This window comes from Mustela nigripes, chromosome 1 (assembly GCF_022355385.1).
Source record: "Mustela nigripes isolate SB6536 chromosome 1, MUSNIG.SB6536, whole genome shotgun sequence".
Taxonomy (NCBI): Eukaryota; Metazoa; Chordata; class Mammalia; order Carnivora; family Mustelidae; genus Mustela; species Mustela nigripes.
In genome coordinates this window covers 126,744,696-126,761,441 of record NC_081557.1, presented here as the reverse complement: position 1 = coordinate 126,761,441, position 16,746 = coordinate 126,744,696, and the positions used below count along the sequence as shown (strand labels likewise).

At 41.9% G+C, this 16,746-nt stretch overlaps 1 protein-coding gene and 1 pseudogene across 1 annotated transcript in view; both read right to left on the bottom strand.

Annotated features, from left to right (window-relative positions):
- The window catches only part of ARHGAP10 (Rho GTPase activating protein 10), a 314,545-nt gene that overhangs the window by 77,327 nt on the left and 220,472 nt on the right, over positions 1-16,746 (bottom strand). The gene's annotated exons all lie outside the window — the stretch shown is intronic.
- On the bottom strand, positions 2,482-3,091 carry LOC132000075 (peptidyl-prolyl cis-trans isomerase NIMA-interacting 4-like; annotated as a pseudogene).

The window sequence follows — 16,746 nt, the reverse complement described above, 5'->3', positions numbered from 1 at the left end:
GCAAGACAGGATAACCTTTCCCCACCCCCTGTGATAAATTCACACTGTACCATGCTGAGACCTGAGCTCCCTTAATTCCTGCTGCAAGTTGGCCATGCTCTGAGTTCTCCTTAGGTCCCAGATGCACAGTTAACGGGACACAGAGGTGGCCCTGACTGTTACGGAGTAATCTCGTCTTACCACTCACTCCTATTCTGGTTTTCCCTTTGCAGTGGAAGAACGTGTCAGATATAATATATGAAAAAGCTTTGTGAACTGTTAACATTTCATAAATGCTCTCGTTAAACATAAAGTTATCCTTATTTGGCTTCTGAAATAGTGATCTTACAGCTCCTCAGCCATGGATATAGAGATGTTTGTTGAAGAGCATAATGATTAACCCCCTTGGAGTTTCCTAAGAGCCACAGCACCTATAGGCATTTTACCCTTATTTTCCTATATCCTACTATGCAAAAATATGTAAATAAACAGAACAAAAAACCATACAGGTACTATAGTAGTAATACTGAGCACTGCTCCAAGAGACCCAAGAGTCCCACTGATAATAAAGTCTGTGTGTTGGGGAACAATTGGGGGGCTAGGTGGAAATTTTAGCCAACTGGCGAAAGCTATAAACTAATGTCAACTTAGGGAGAACAAGATGAGAAGTTACTAACCACCTACAGTGCCGGCACTGTATTTTCACTTTTAGAGTTATAATTGTATGAAAATAGGCAGATAATGTGTTGCTCTTTAAATATGTAACCTTTAAAAATATTCTCTTTTCTACCTAAAAGAACATTCTTCTGGAAGTCAATAGGAACACAGAAGTTACTAAACCAATTCAGTGAAATGGTGAGACATTCCTTCTGTTGATTGCTTCATAACAGCCCTCTCCAAAGCCTCGGGAGTTTCAAACCCAGGGGTCACCAAGATCTAAGGGAAGGAAACAGATTCTCTTATCTTGATGGAAGGAATGTAAAGGAATTTGTGGTCATCCTTATGTAATCTGTCATAAAGAGACACATTTGTTTCATTTCTTCATCTGATACCCTGTACAACCAGATGACAGTTTGGATACAAGCAAAATAATCATTTTCAAAGTGACTTCACAATGTAAGCACTCTGCCGTAAACATGCTCAGTAGGTCATACATACAAATACTTCTCTCATCACTGCTTCAAGTTTTTGTCATCTAAAGACAAGACGGCCCTGTTAGGCCTTCATTCATGGAAGGACGTGGAAGAATGTAAGGAGCTCAAACTCAAAAAAGAATCGGACTCATGATTAAGGTTCTTCAAACTGAAGTCTGATCTCTCTAGCAATTTCCAGTTTCTTCCAGTAGCTGAGTCAAGTTGACAGATATTTTTACACTGTGAGATAGAGAACAAGAGTATTTGTTTATTCCATAATGTAAATTTAAGTATGTGGTAGTTGGCTTTAAGTCAAACAAGGAGACTATAAATGAACCATAATGTCCCTATCTTAATAACACTGTTGATGAGGGTACTGACAAATCAATACCAGAAAAATACTGAGTCCTCTCTTCCACCCCTCGAAGATAATCATTGCCAACAGCTTCTTTGATTTCTTCTAAGAAAATTTTAAAAGTTGTCTATGCATATGCCTGCATACACACACAAAACACACACACATAATTTCTAGGTACGTATTTTAACACACAGAAGATCCTAATAGAGATACACTTCCAAGAAATTTTTAACTATTCAACTATTAACTGAATGCTTACTATGGAACATACAATGTTCTGGACCTTAGAAATAAATAAGCATGAAGGCCCTGAGGGAGAAATGTGCCTGGCATGTTCCAGGAATGCCAAAGAGGCCATGATGACCACAGTCATTAGGGTATGAAAGAAAAGATGGGTCAGTGAGTAGGATGAGATTTTTTAAGTTTAATTCAGAGTAAGGGAGTACACACCAGTGTTTTAGATATCATTCAGTTTCAGTGTGTTCATTTACTAGTGCTGTATAAGAAATTACCACAAACTCAAAGCCTAAAAACAACACATTTACTACTTCTGTATTTTCTGATTCGTGATGTGTATGAGAAAGGTATCATCTCTCTCAGAGTTTCCAAGAATCAGGAGTCCAGGCACATCTTAACTGGGCCTCTCTGCTCAGGTTCTCAACTCACGAAGCCATAATCAAAAGTATCTGCCAGCTAGCATTACGGAGGCCAAACTGGGGATAAATCGGCTTCCGTACTCATTTGGGTTGTTGGCAGGATTCATTTCCTTTCAGTCAGGACTGAGGGTTCTGACTTTTTGATGAACATGGGCTAGAGGCTCCCAGTTCTCTGCCTTGCCAAGGTCCTCTCTGAAGGCAGTGCCCAACATGGCTATCTGCTTCTTCCAGGCCACCAAGAACCTCTGTCTCCAGTCTGCTCCCATGAAGTCTTCTATAACAAAATCATCATGGGGAAAACAGCCCCTCACCCTAGATTCTACTGGTGAGAATCAAGCCATAGGTCCCACAGGCATCCAAGGGCCTAGACCACTGGGCCACCTTAGCACACGTCCACCATACTTGGTATCAATGCTTATGAGTCCATTCTTGTTAATGGGTTGCTGAACATTTCTCCTTATGGCCATCACATAATTTAACTCTCTTCCCCGCCACTGAAGGCTTTTTTCTGTTGTTTGGTTTTTTTTTTAAGTCTTTCATACAATTTTATTTTCTTCCTTCAACCATAATGATAGGATATACAAACTTTGTCTTAACCAGAGGGTCTGTAAACACAGGCTTATTCAGCCCACTTACATGCAAGGCAAATGTTGCTTCTTGAAATGGTCCCACCATGGAACCTGTGGTCATCCACCCCTTATCACCCCCATGCCTGGCTTTATCTTCACTATACTGTGTGGCCACTTCACTGAATCCATTTCAGACTTTAACTTTCCCATGGCTTCCATGACTTTCCCATGTTTTTCCACACAGAATGTGTCTGACCTTTACTGCATTGTCACCACCTTTGGGACCCTGTGCCTTCCTGTCAGAACTGTCACTCCCAGAGGCTGATCCCCTCTCACCCCTTTCCCAGAACCACGTTTTCCCTTGGGCCGCATCTTCGAAGCTTGCAGCAGAACCCTCAACCCATTTCTGATTCTTGCACTGAGGTATGGTGGACATGCAATAGCAGTGACTATGCTCTACATTTTTGCAAAATCTTGACACTTAATCCTTCGAGTCCTTTGTAACAGAGAGATGGCTTCAAAGCAGGAGGTCATTCTAAGCCTTGCTGGACACACAAACCATCACAAAAAGTCTGTTCCAGCTCACATATACTCATTTCCTCCTCCAGGAGATTTCCCTCAATTCTTGGTGGAACTTTCTAGCTTTCTTCAAATAGGTGTTCTTCATCTCTTCATGTAACCTTACACACTGGTGATTCATTTCTTGATTTAGGCTTACATCAGGCAATTCATCTTTTCAGAGAACATTGATAATAGGGCCTGCCCTCCCACTGTATTTTCTGAGGCCTTGTAGTACATATGGAAGCTATTGATTTTGGGAATTACTTTTAATCCTTTATCCCAGTGAATCATTTTAGTGTATATAAGAGCTCTTCAATCTGCTCTCTGGGGCTATCTGTGTGTACAATCACACCCGTAAATAATGCAAACTTTCCCTCTTCCAGTTTCCAAACCACCTCATATCGCTTTCTCGCTTTTCTTGTCTAATAATTCTAGGACAATAGTTAATTAGTAACAGTGAGCCAAGTCACAATTTCAACATTCTAAGTGTTTCAGTACGTAAACAGAATACTAACTTAAGGAATAAAATACACAGTTTTAGATCATTTTAAGGAAGTATCCACAAATTTCTGTTTTACTAGAATACTTCCCTAGGAATTACGTAGATTCTGTCACATGCTTTTAGGCATCAGCTATAAGGTTTTCTCCTTTGACTTAATAATGTGATATATTGTATTAATGTATTTCATAATATTGAGCCACTCTTGTACTTCAGAGATGAAGTCAACTTAGACTGAAATATTACACAAAGTATTGCTATTATTTCCTGATGTATTATTTAAGGTCTCTGCACAACATGCTTAAGTAAAATTGATCTACAACTTTATCTCCAACCGGCTTCGGCACTGGTGCCTTACCAGCATCATAAAAAGAATTTGAAACTCTCCTCTACCATGGTGTGGACCAGTTTAAACATTAACAGATTAAACAGTTGCTTCCAAGTTTAAAATTCACCTGTGAAAATACCTGTGTGTGGTGCTTGTTGTGGATGGCAGCTCTTTTAAAGTTTCCATTTCTTTATTAGTTCACTAATTTTATTCTGATTTTCAAAATTTTGTGCACTGTGTATCCATGGTTATTTCCATATTTGTTTCTATTTATATTTGTGAGCCTTCTCTCCCACCCGTTTTTCTTGACTAGCTTAGCCAAGGAAATCTGTTTTATGTTCCCAACTCTACCAAAAATGCAAGAGGCTTTATAAAAAAAAAAAAAAAAAAAACACTTTTCTTTCCTAATTAATTAATTTCATCTTTTATATTTCTTAATTTCTCCAAATTTGGGGGGAAGTGGGTGGAAGTGTAATTTATTTCATTCTTACTGACTTGGTTATCCATTTCCCTCAGAACATAATTTCTGCACAAATTTAGGTTTTGATATTCTTGTTTTCATGATATTTTTCTAGGCATTCTCCAACTTTTTAATTTCTATTTTAATCCATGAATCATGAAAGTTTCTAAATTTCCAGGTGACCAGGGACCTTTTTCTTTTCTTCCAATTCCTAGATTTAGAGTGTTATACAGATCAGGAAAAAAACGGTCTGTGTTATTTCTACCTTTTGAAATTTGGGATGTTTCCTTGTGGCCAAGAACAGATACTCAAAACCTATAAACATTGCTTTATTGTATTCTGAGCTGCTGTAGGAAAATATGAGGCAACCAGATGAATCCTCCTAATGGGTTTTCTATTTTTCCTCAAAATCTAAAAACCTAATCAGAGTTTGTTTCTATATGGTTAATTCTGAAGAACTTAAAATCAGAACTAAGGTTTCTTGAAATTCAGTGAATGTTCTGATCAGATAGATTACAGTCTCACTTTGATTCAGAAAAAAGTCATCATCTGTTTTATCATTAAGATTATTTCTATTCCATGCATTTCATTCTGTACTGCCATGGTGACCTCTAACAGGTCATTTTTCCCTCTGTTTCTTTGACTTCTTTTGCCTGTCTCTCTCCGTCCACTGACCATGACTGTTTCATGAATGAGCGTAATTTAATTTTTTATTCTATTCCTTTTGACATGTTTTAATTTGTTCATTTGTTTCAAAATACTGTATGTGTGTACTGTTTCCTTAGCTCCACAAGTACCTTCAAAAAAAAAAAAAAAAAATCCCTGAGTCATTTTATTTTTTCAACTCCCATTTCATTAACTACTTAATTATTCTATAGAGACAAATTTTACTAAGTTCTTTTCTTCTCTTCCTTGGATCAGTATTTCTTCCAAAACAGATTCTTCCACTACAGTTTACGTTTTTTCCCCTCCTGCTGCAATACATTCATATAGACTCCACAGTGGGTATTTTTGGTTGGTTGATTTCAATTTTACTTGTGTTCAATTTTACTTGTGTCAACACTTTATTCACACCACGACACCATGGGTGACACGTCCTTGAATCTCTTCCCATGTTGCGGGGGTCTGTTTTCTTCTTCCACACACAACAGTTCTGCCTGCCCGGCGCTCTGTAGCTGGAGAAGGGTGTGTTTGTCTGCTTGGGCTGCCACAACAGAACCCCACAGACTGGGTGGCTTGAACAACACAAATCTATCTTCTCACAGTTCTGGAGCCTGGAGCCCCAAGCTCAAGGTACCAGCAGGGTCTGCTGCTCCCAAGGCCTCTCTCTTGGGCTTGTCGGTGGCTGCCTTCTTGCTGTGCCCTCACATGGCCTTTCCTGTGTGCAAGCACATCCCTGGTGTCCTTTCCCCTTCTTATACTGGACGGGGGCCACATCTTTACCACCTTGTTTAATCTTAATTCCCTTTTTTAAAGACTCCCCCCCGACCCAAAACGCTCCTCCCCTGTGGGTTAGGGCTTGAACATTTTCAGAGGACACAACTGGTCCGTAACCAATGAGGAGGCGGAGGGCAACAGTGCGGCTGGGGCTGCGCACAACCTGGTCTTTCACCTCGGGTTTTGCAAAAATGCCTGTCTGTGTCTGTGCTCAGTCCCCCTGCCTGGGCTGCCCACAATTCCAGCAGAGGTCCTGGCCCTTCAGCCCCCACCAGGAGTCTCTGCCCTTGGTGGCCGCTATCACCGCTTCCTATCATTCTCCAGGCAGAAGATGGACCAGGTAAGAGGATTTCTAGATGTTCACATCACAAGCTATCAGGGTGTGAAACAGTATTCCTCTCTCTAATCTTGGGGTTCACTTTTCCCATGTTCTTCTCTTATAGAAGCTCTTTTTTAAATTTTTAATTTAGTCTTGATTCTGAGGTTTCCTTTCTGACTTTGTTTCTTGCTGGAGATCACTGCCCCAGGCTGTCTGTGAGAGGGAGTCCATGATGCATCACACCCCACCTAGTCTCCTTCTCTGGCTAGGAGAGCAGGGTGGTCAGGAGGAGCTTCTACCTTTGTGGAATTTGCAAGTCTAACCCAAGGCTGACCAAACCATCTTCTACACCTCCCTCCAAAAAGGAATTGTGAGGATTACATATGCATCTGTTCTGTGTCGCATTTGTGGAAGGCAGAGTTCGGAGTAAAACAGATGAGGTCCATGCCAGTTTTTAAAAATGTCACTTGCTGGTCTCTAGCTTTTCTTCCATTTGACTGATACCAAGGTGTTATTCTTTTCTCCTTTTAACCTATTTTTTTATTTATATTGTAAGATTTTTGAGATCTGAGCTTGCTATCTTAGAGCATGTGTTTGAGGTATCTGTTTTAGGTAAGAAACAGACAATAAATACTACTGGTAAAGATGTAAGTAAAAGGTAACACACCATCACATGTAGAAGCCTGTAACTTTACTGAACTTCACTAGTTTCCTTACTCCCAGTTGTGTCAAAGAGCCACATGTTTTTATTATGTTATTTCGGTATCACCCAAGTTCATTCCCCCAAAGGAGGGATTCCTAACTGAGGTTCCTTATGGACTCTGGTATTAGTGTATACCCTCAAATTGTCCGTAAATGGTATATATGCACTTGTATTATTTTCTTTTTAGAAAACGAGATTGTTATCTTTAATCAAATTCTCCAAGAAGTATGAAACATTAAAAACTGGTTAGGAATCACTGACCTACAGTAATGAGCAGAAAAGCTGCCAAGAACAGAAAACAATGGAGAATTAGAAACCATTTATAAGAGTTTGGATTCATTCAAATAATAAAGTCAAGTGAAAGAGTTTTCTTTTCACTTTTCACTTTTCTTTTTCACTTTTACACGGAATTTGGATAAAACCCAGAGGACTTCCAAAAGAGTTCAACCACAGTTGACCCTGGGCATTGCAGGTAACACAGTCCTACAGAAATTGTGGAATAAAAGGAGTAGACACAGGAAACAATTATTATTCCAAGGACCCTTCCACATCAATCCATCAGTAAGTACAGCTTACTCTGAGCTTATTAGCACATTAAGCACAAATGACCTAATTCCTTCATTAAATTTTGAAAATGATGACTAATCCTCTTAGTAGTCATGTCCCGCATTTCCATCTAAACAGAAATGACATTCTAGAAAACTCAAGGGTTTAAAGGCTTTCCTGGAGAAAGAATGCCTCCACTTTCACTTATTGCTGAGTTAGGGAAAGAGAAACAATTACTTCAAAAGAGGCACAGCCTATAAATAAATTCTATTCTCAATATACAAAACAAGCAAAGTTGATTCAGCAACAAATTAAAGAGAACAGGAGGCAGATACTGAGATCATACACTAAGATTATGATCCCGCTTCTGTGTGAGTTTCTGATGTACACTGTTTCTTTATGTGACTATATACAGCACTGCTATCATTTCCAAAGGATTATAAATCTCCCTCAAAACCTATTAGTCCAACCACTTTAGAGGTTTGGTTTGGCACCATCTACAGTCTGCAGCCCATGTGCACTTTTGGTAATTAAGAATAAGTAATAATGATGACAAACAACACACCAGCTGTGCGATGATTAATAAGAACTGTCTTATGCACACAACCAGGCACTGGCATGTGTGTCTCAAGCAACTATATAAAGCTCATGCCTTTATGAAATCAAATACAGAGATTTCCTTTCTCACTCCTACACATTCCAACAGAGACATACGTAAGCACTTTTGTACAATTTAAACTTGGAGCTATTCATGTACTAATATTGACTGAAACACTATGCATCATTTAAGCTTAAAAAGAAAAAAATATGGTCTTGTTTTTCTTGGGACAGTAGAAAGACCACAAGGAATTTTCTAACTGTGTGGCTTAACTGCCTGAAATCCTTTTTGGAATGAGGCAGACTGTCAATGAATAAAGCAAGCTGTGTGACCTTGGGTAAGTTAATTTCAACTCTGTAAACTGCAGAGAAAACAATACTACCTAAAAGACAGCAAACAAACAAACAAACACACTCTTTCAGGGTTGACTGGCTGATTCATGGGTCCTACAAATGAGACCTAGCCAGTGGCTGGAACATCAGGTACTCAAGATGGCCTTGGTGCCGACCCTCTGCCCTACGCAGACTAGATGCTTCAGAAAAGCAGCTTCAAATTTTATAATTACGTCCACTAGGTCTCCTGCAGGCCTAAGTCACTGTTGTAAAGGGAATGGGTACATACCTTCTGAAGAAACAACTGATTGATTCACAAAGGAATGCCTGCTACATAAGTCTTCCGAGTATAGAAACGGTTTTAACCTGGCTTTGGACAAAGAAAGCTACTGGCTTCTGGAAGGTCCAAACTCCAAACACACAATCCTCGAGCCATGTTTCTAGAACTCTACCACTATGTCAGAGTTTGTTACACCCTGGACTTCCAGAAAGCAAGATCTGCTTCCCCCCACTCCCTTAATTTTTTGTGCCTGTCCACGCAGTACAAGGCATGAAGGAGCAGCTTTATAGATGTCTGCTGAATGAATTGGTAAGTGTATAAAAGAAATGATGCCAACACCAAATATCAGGTCATTTAACTTCCATCATGAATAATTTGAGATATATACACAAGTAAAAAATAATATAATAAATTCCTATGTCCGCATCACCTAACTTCATCAGTCATTAACTGATCAGCTTAATTCATCGACATCCCTCGATTATTTTCGAGCAGATTCCAGACTTAGTACAGGTTGCTTAAGAAGCTTTAAGTAATTAGGTTTTACTTAAAGTGAATTCTAGATTAGTCTAGTAGACTCCAGAATTCTAGACACTTGTATCTCTACGGTAACAAGAAACAATACTTTGTCAAGATCAATAGAAGTCATCATTATCTGGTCAAGAGAGGAGCTGTGACATAAACAAAAGGAAATCAAACCTTTCCTCTAAATCACGATGGGTTAGATGGTACTGGTAGTTAAAAAAGAGAGAGAGAGAGAGACAATACTACTACAAATATCTGTCTGAGGAAAAACAATGACTTGGGAGGGGGAACACAGTGTTAATATTGGATGACTAGCTCACCTAACGAATCCTCATGAAAGGCTACATATTTGTTTTTAACTTTTTAAAACTATTCAGTAAAAGGATTTTTCTAGAGAAAAATCCAGAAGATTAAATAAAGAGTGCGGCTCTGAGGAGGGTATCGGCCAGATAATACAAAGCCCAAGCCAGCGTGAAAAGGGGGGTTTGGATCAGACGCCAAGGAGGGAGGGCAGAACAGACAGGGCAGGACCTTGATCTGTGAGAAAATGGGGGGCCCCCAATGACAGCACCTGATAGAGCCAAAGAGTGAGAACAGAAATAAAGCTGACAAAACTGATTCCTGCCCTGTGGGGTCATTCTCAAGGAGAAATCAACCAACTGGAAAGTTAAAGAAGGAGGGCTTTTAAGGACTTTTCATCCTGGGCCAAATTAGTCCAGCGACATAAGGCTGCATGGCTTGAAATTTACTTGACCTACACTGACCACATTCGCCTCGATTCCCATGCTCCTCAATAAAGTTAATCCTGCACTTCCTAATAGGGCTGACAACACACACTTCCCCAACAGCATGGAGAAGACACTTCCAAAGCAAAAGACAAAAGGCTCTAAATCCCAAAGACAGAGAACATCCTTGCAGGAGAGACAGTCACTCACAGTCACCCCTGCCCTCAACCTCCTCACCCCAGCAGTTAGAAGATGCCCAGTGTGTAGAAGAGAATAAACACAGCAGGCGTAAGATGGGCATCTTTAGAAGGCCTGCTTGCCAAACTGGCCCTTCGTTGGCGTCTAGGGACTAGGCTGGTAAACAGTTCTTTAAACTGATAGAAAACATTCCCTTTAAGGTTAGGATGGCCCACCATGCCCAAACTGTTTGAATTCGTGTTCAAACAGTTTGGGCACGGTGGGCCTATGTGGGGGTTATGTGGAATACCTGTTTCCCATCTGGGAGTCTGGAATTCTGGTATATGGTGAGCAAAGGATGCCTATGTGACTAGCTCCCACAGGCACTGGTCTCAAACGGGCTTTCCTGAACAGAAGTATCAAACACATGTTTCTACATTTTCAGAGCTGGAGGAAGAGTCTGCTCTGTGTGACTTCTGGGAGGGGAGGGCATAAGCCAAACGACATGCGGACTCCTCCAGACTCCACCCGGGTTGTCTTCTTCTCTGTGTGTCCTTACTCCACTGCTGTGATGATAGCTGTGAGCACAACTTTGTGTCCTTCCAGCACATCCCCGAACGTGGGGGTGGTCTTGAGGACCTCAGACACAGCCACGAAAGCAGGCACTACACTTACCGGCAAGACTTCAATTTGGAGGATATAACATAGCGGCCTGCTTCTTCAAGTAGACATTTTAGCTCCTCTGACTTTTAGTTACGGCAGAAATTGGAGAATTTTTTTTTTAAAGATTTTATTTATTTATTTGAGAGAGAGAGAGAGTGAGAGGGAACATGAGCAAGGAGAAGGTCAGAGAGAGAAGCAGACTCCCCGTGGAACTGGGAGCCCTATGCGGGACTCGATCCCGGGACTCCAGGATCATGACCCGAGCCGAAGGCAGTCGTCCAACCAACTGAGCCACTCAGGCGTCCCAGAAATTGGAGAATTTATGGAAGCCTAGCAGAAATAGAACTGTCACATGCCCCACTGTGCATGAGCTGAAACTGTCAACCCTTAATTTAGCCATTTTCCAGGTACCATACATTAGTGAAAACATTTAGTTAGGTAGGACAGCTACCTAGTGTTTGCCATGCTAAAGAGGCAAGAGCTAAAATACTGGCACATGGTCAGCTCTCAGTTATCACTAACAGTTTTAATTAAAATTAAAATTAACAGTTTTAATTTCAGGGCAAGTCAGAGGAATTCAAATGAGACAACAAGGCTGCACTGTGAAAACCTGACGAGGACAAAGGTGCCTTCTTCAGTCTGCCCCAAGTCAGGTTCCTTCTGCTTCCCACTCAGGGAGAAGTCTGAATATCAGCACATCTCAATGGAAAACAGCTGCCTTTCGTTATTTAAGGACAAGGCCTTTCAGTGTGGGCTCATTCTTTCCATGGCCAAACTGAGCCATCAGTATTTTAATAAAAGGTTTCCTTCATGGCTGGCCCGGGTAAGGAACAGAAACAACGAAGTGTCACTGATTAAATAAAGCGTGAATCTGAGATGAGCGACATCTTTATCCGCTCCCCTCCTGGCTTCTGAGCAAAAACATGGAAAATAAGTCAACATCAAAAGACAAGAAAGGCTGGGCCTGAAGACATGTTCCAGACCCTGACCTCACCTGGATATATGGCAGCTCTTGGTTTTCCCATGGTTCTAGGTTCTTAACCTGAAATTCCTAGAACTGCGCCTACATTTCTTCGGTGTATCTATAATAATAATACCATTTCCTGGGAACAGAACCCAAAGCCTTCATTAAATTTTCAAACTAGGTCCTAATGTAATAAAACTTCAAAACCACTGCTCTAGACGGAGGAAGGGTATGGCACATGCAGGAGCAGACGTTAAAATGCTACATGACTGAGTGGCAGACTGAGGCCCACGCTGCCAGGAGATGTGTAAGAATGCAGCAGCGGAGGGAATGGCTTTATCAGGTTGGAGACCAACAACTGGGAACACAATGACTTAGAAGAAAAAGAAATTATGTTAGAGTTGAGAGAAAAGTCACTTCTGGTTTAAATACTGGTCTGAGAAAATTGAAGAAGAAAGTTAAAGAAGTTCTAGTTAAGATCATGGGAAGAGAGCAACAGGTTCATATTTGGACAACCTCAAAATGCCAGGTTCCACCTAAAACTCTGTTGACTGGACCCACTTGATCTGTTTCCAAAAAGACTGGACCTGAGTTAACAGCCAGCCCCAAGGACATGCCTAAGCTACCTGATAGCACTGAAATATAAACAGAGTTAAATCAAAGTTGACAAATAAATCATGCATCTGTAAATTTATCAAATTGCAGGTATAGCGCTTGTGAATTGTCTCACACTGTCCAAAGATGATTTAGCTGCAACCAAAACGGTACTAAACTGACAGAAGTAAAAGGGGATTTGTTAAAAGGAATCAGCAGGAAGTAGGAGGAGCTGGAACTCAAAACTGTTCTGAGGCCATCAGGAGTCAACTAACAACTCTCCACTTCTCACCTCTGGGCGCTTTTCTAACAAGATTCCCATCCTTCCCAGCGCTCTGCCTTCTCTGCTGGACACCTGACCCACTGCCAGGGTTCTTGTAGCTTCCCGCCCAGGGCAATGTCACAGTCACTGCTGAGTTTCTCCCCCTCCAATTCCAAATCTCTATGGGAGAGAACCTAACTCTGCCCAGCCTCCTGTGAGACTCCTCTTGAGGGTCTAGCCAGCTCTCACCAGCAGATCAAGATTATGCGGCACCATGTCTTACGCACCTAGGGATGCGGTCTACAGTAAGCAGTTCTCAGAGGCATGGGGCTGTCTGCCAGGACATATTTGGACTAAGTGACTGTGGGGCAGCACCGATGAGGGGGACAAGAGAAAGGTTAAAGGGGAAGAGACGGAGTTCAGAGTTCAGAAAAATACCCTTCTCCCAGCCCTGCTTATCTACATAGTAGCAGGCCATCTTTCCAGGAAAAGAAAAAATAAAAACAAAACAACAACAAAAAAACTTTCTTCTGCAAGCACCCTAGTCTGATGCAAGTGGCCATATTATTATTAGGTAGGCTTCAAGAGAATACATACTCCATTAATATAAGCTTCTATTGTTGATTTTAAAGTTTTTGCTAAAAATAGGTCACCTATTCCTAGTAGTTTTACAGCCTAGAAAAATCAGTTCTTTACATACTATTGAAGTGATACCTCACGTGGGTATCTCCCCACTTACACTATTTGGTGTATTTTTGGATTTCTGAAAATTTATTTGAGACACTGAAACATTCTGTTTTTAGTGATTTCGTTCAGTCTGCGTATGCTCTAGGTCTGCTGTTTCTAAGAATCAGAAGGTGGCTGCCCAGTCTATGAGCTGGGGACCACACATACAGAACCTTCCATGTAAAGCCAATTACAGTCTATAGTTTAATGGTCCCACCTCCAGAGCCAGACAGTCCTGGGTTTAAATCTCACCACTGCCATTTACCAGCTGTGTGACCTGGGGCAAATTCTTACCCTAAGGCCCAGTTTCCTCATTTGTAGAATAAGGAAAATGATATCTACTTCACAGACCTGTTGAGTGAGGCATTAGATGAGATCATAATGTAAAATACTTAACAGTATGAGCACTGAATAAATACCAGGCTTGGCATCATTATATGTTAATTATCCTAATGGCGAGGAACACAAGGAGAGAGATGAGGAGTGCAGCTTCTTCACTGGAATTTCTGGCAAAATTGAGCTGGGAGGCCTGACACAACCTGTCAGCCCCAAAGACAGGGCATCTCGGAAGCAGCCTGCGTGATATAGACGATGCGGCAAGAGGGGAGAGAAGATGGCCAGTTGAGAGGAGCGGCCCTTCCTGCCATTGCCTGCTGGGCACAGTGACCACATAAACCCCTTGGTTCTCTCAAAATACAAACAGGTCAGCGCTAAAAAGAAATAAGCTATCAAACGATGAAAAGACACGGAGGAACTTTAAGTGCATGGTAGCCAGTGAAAGAAGCCAGTCTGAAAGTCTACCTACCATAGGACTCCAACTACCCGGCATTCTGGAAAAAGCAAAACTACAGAGAGTAAAAAGACCAGTGAGTGGTGGGCCTGGGAAATGGGGGGCGGCGGGGTAGGGCAGACAACAAAAGAGATGAACAGACAGAACATGGGATTTTTAGGACTGTGGAAATACGCTGCTATTATAATGATGAATGTATGTTATAACACATACTGAGAGGCTGCAGAGACATTTATCTGACAGTGACAGTGTAAGGTTAAGGGACAGGCTTTGGAGACAGACTGGGTTCAAATCCCAGCTTGGCCACTTTCTAGGACTGTGACTGTGAGCAAGTTATTGGAGCCTCCCTGAGCCTCACCTTCCTCATTTGTGCAACAGCAGTGAAAGGATTCTCTCCGGTAGATCAGCTTATCTCATCTCTGCAACCGCTCTGTTGAAGAGGTACTTACGTTATTTCTATTTTGCGGAGAATGAAACTGACCGTGAGTGTCAACAGGGTGGCCAGATCACACAGAAGTCACATGACTTGGTGCAACAGAGATGCCAACCCAAGGAATTTCATTTAGAGCTCACTGCGCTACATTATGTGGTCCTGGCTACAGAGTATTTCAATAAAATGTCATAGAAGGAGCTAAGTCTGGTGCCCAGCGCATAATCATCCCTCTGTAAGGACTGGCTATTATAATTATTATTGTTCTCAACTTTATAATGAGAGATGTGGAAGAGATAGTGCTGAAAGCTGGAAGGTTTTATTGTATAAGAGAAAATAAAAATGAGCACATCCATGCAAAGAGTCAAGCCCATAAAGGCCCCCACACTCTCCTGTCCCTTAAGGAAAGGCATCCCCTGGTACCTTCTCCACTGCTCACCTACACATCTTCCCACTGCTCGCATCCCCTCACTCCTGGATTCTTATTTTTCCCTTCCAAGAACTCTTGATGCTGCTCATAAAAGAGAGATGAACAAAAGGATCCTGTTCCTCATCCTCCTTAGTTCTACACACACAACTGATCGCCAAGTTCCAAAGTCCAGGGCTCTGCTCTGAGACCTGTCTTCGCAGCTCTGCGTCTCCGGAGACCTTGGCAGAGAATTTCTAAGTGGGGCAGACCTCCTAGGCCTGCTTGCTTTTTCCAGGTCCTCAATCCTCATCTCCAACATGAACACATTCTCATTATGAAGAATATTATGAAGTTCTTCCTTGTATCGAATCAAACACTCACCTCCTAGCAAGTTCTGCTCACTGGTACTGACTATGCATTCACAGATAACAGAGAATCAATCTACCCCCACCCTTTTGTATAGCAGCTCTTGGATTTTCTGGAGACAGCCCCAGTTCTCCATCTATACCCAACACTAACGTAGAATGAAAGAATCTTGCCTTTCAAATTTTCTCTTATCAAACCACCCTAGTACCCTGGGAAAAACGCTACCTGCCCCCTCCAGAGCCACACGACAGCACCAAGAAGGGACTTCCTATACAGCAGAGCTAAATGAAGACGGCAGAACTGGGAAGACAATGTCGTCATTATTTTCTGACTTGTCTTTGAGGAAGGAGAAAGGCAGACAGAAAGTTGTCTGTGGTTTTAAAGCTCCTTTTTAAACACTCCAGAGAATGCAAGGCCCTGTTGAGGGGGGAGAAAATCTAACAGTAAAGTAAGTCTCCGCGGCTACGCCAAAGATGCCAACATTCAAGAAACCTGGAAGAAGGAAAAAGCCACCCTTCTGCAATTTTCTACTATTCTTGCCGTGGGGTTTTGACTTCTACACTAAATCGTCACTACTCGGGCAAACATAAAGCTTTTGGAAACTTCGGAGTTTTACCATTGTTGCTGTTGTTTCAGATATTTATTTTTCTCTCACATGAAAACTGGTGCTGCCTAGCAACCCAGTGCCAGCAAAGCTAAATCAAGAAGCATTTTAGGCTGAATTCAAAAAAAAAAAAAAAAGAGAGAGAGAGAGAGAGAGAGAGAAAGAGAGATTTCTTATTCCCACTGAATGACAGGCACACTCTAAGACTTAAGGGTTCCTTGCGTCTCCAGGAAAACAGTTTGCATACCCCCTCAGGCCTCCTTTACAGTCAAGAATGACAGAGACCAGCCCACAGAAGAGGGTTAGGATGTGCGTGGTCTCTGCTGCCACAGGAACGGAAGAGCAGGCTGCCCCAGATGGAACCCAATCCACTTGTGGCTGCTGCCGGACTGCAGGCTGGGACCGATGAGGGAATCCGTGCCACCGCAGAGCCTGGGGGCAGGGACACATTCTTCTAGATCTTGGCAAAGACAGGGGTGTAGGTCTGAAACTGGAACCCAAGGTCAACAGAGGAATGCCACGTACCATTTGATACTCATCACGTGTGCATGTAATTTAATAGTCTGATTGTGTTGCACACCTGAAAAGAAACGTATATTATGCCCTTCTCATCTCTACTTTTCTGTGCTGGAGGGACACCACCTCTTCAAGGAATTTGCAACACATGTTACAGAGATGGTTACTGAAGAAACCTCAGAACAGGAATGGAACATCAGCCTTTTCCACAACACGTGAGCATCACAAATCACCTCC